Here is a 2,057-nt window from a genome sequence, read left to right on the forward strand (position 1 = left end):
TTTTGAACTGGAAAACTGTACCTTTACTAATATTGTCAGTATGACATCTTATTTGAATGAGTTTCATGTATTATTTGTTTTTGTGTAAATACTTTAGATTTATATTTGGAGAAACTTTTCCGCTGCTTAAAAATTATAATGACTCAATTAATTATCCAAAGGCATTTCTTTATTTATTTCTCTGTTTTAGTTTAATTACTTTTGAAAAACAAATACACCCTCGCTTTGAAAATGATGGAATGAATCCACATGGTCTTCAAAGCATCTCACACAGCACGTGGCCTGTGATTTTGTTGATTCATAACCTACCTCCATGGTTATGTATGAAGCATAAGTTTATGATGTTGTCTCTGTTAATTTCTGGACCCAAACTACCGGGGAATGATATCGACGTATACTTGACTCCTTTAATTGAAGATTTAAAAATTATGTGGGAGACAGGTGTGGAAGTTTATGATGGGTATAAGAAAGAATGATTCAATTTGAGGGCTATGTTGTCCGGCATAATTAATGATTTTCCAGCATATGGTAATTTATCAGGATATAGCATTAAAGGTCAGTGTGCATGTCATATATGTGAAGAGAGTACAAATTGGATGCAGTTGAAACATTATAAGAAGAATGTATTTCTTAGACATCGTAGATTTTTACCTTATAGTCATCAGTATCGTGGGTGGAGAAATGCGTGTACTTACTATATGAGTTTACTATATGAGTTTATTTTTTATCTTTTTTGAAAGCGTGTACTTACTATATGAGTTTATTAGGTTGGATGGAATGAGAGTGGTCAACCAATTGACCCAAACAGCTCCATGTTTGTAAGTTACATTGGGGCTATTGTTCGTCAAAATATCCCCATTACAATTGATGATTGGAGAGATAAGGCGTTGAAGGATGCAAAAGATATATTGTGGAATGATATACAAGTAACTTTTATGATCCACTCTTTTGTCATTTATAATTTTTTCTATTGAAATACTTTGCTCAAACTATATCTTTATTTCGCTTGCAGACTGCTTTTGTTCTTGATCAGGTGAGAAAGAATTACGTCTTGAGAGTTGCTGGGAAAATACACCGAGGTTTTATATCTCACCTTTCAAATTTCTATCTAAAAGATAGTGAAGGAAATACAAATGCTGAAGCTCCAAGAATATATAAACATTATATATCAAATGAAGAATGGAATGCATTTGTATCAAAACATTCGGACCCCGCATTTGTGGTAAGTGATTAATTTATTAGCATTTGTGTTTTATTATTCATATTCATAGCGTATTTTAAATTTTTACACGATTGTTATTTTTTTTATATATAATAAGTAAGGAAAATCGCGAGAGGGCAAAAACTCTGACGCACCCATACAAAAAATCACGTATGGGATATGCACGTCTAGAGCAAAAACTTGTAAGTAATTAAACATCACTTTTATATAATAGGGAATTTGTATTATAAACTATAGTTTCTAACTAATATTTTGTTTATGATCAATAGCAACAAGACACCCAATCAGATCAACCGTTGGGTCGTCATATCTTGTGGAAGGAAGCTTGTGTAAATAAGGACGGAGTGGTTGATAACGAAAATGTTCAAAAAGTAATAGAACTTTGTGTAAGTATATTATCACTTTAATATTTTTTAATATTGTATTTTATCACTTCAATACTATCACTTTAATATTTTTTAATATTGTACTTTAAAAATGATATTGAACTTATCTTTTTAATCCTACATGTATTTTAGCAGAATCTCGAACAAAGTTCGGAAAATCAAGAGGGCAACAAGGCTAGTTGTAGGGACATTCTCGGTAAAGTGTTTAATGTTCCTGAATATTCCGGTCGCGTGAGGGGGAAATGATTTGGCGTAACTCCTAAAAGATATTTTTTCACAAGAGAAGCGCCAAAATCCATCCAATGTGGAAGTATTAGAGAAGCTCAAACTCCTATCAGAGCAAGTTGCACTCTTGGTGAAGACGAATAAAGACAAGCAACTCCTGGATCAGCTCCAACGTGAAATACAAATGGAGAGTGAAAACGCAAATTGCAACATTGGTCTCAAAA

General features: G+C 32.6%; 1 pseudogene; it reads left to right on the top strand.

The window, feature by feature from the left end:
• LOC140918751 (uncharacterized) overlaps positions 1–2,057 on the top strand; it is a 30,275-nt pseudogene that overhangs the window by 19,772 nt on the left and 8,446 nt on the right.

Source organism: Cicer arietinum, chromosome 7 (genome assembly GCF_000331145.2).
Source record: "Cicer arietinum cultivar CDC Frontier isolate Library 1 chromosome 7, Cicar.CDCFrontier_v2.0, whole genome shotgun sequence".
NCBI lineage: Eukaryota > Viridiplantae > Streptophyta > Magnoliopsida > Fabales > Fabaceae > Cicer > Cicer arietinum.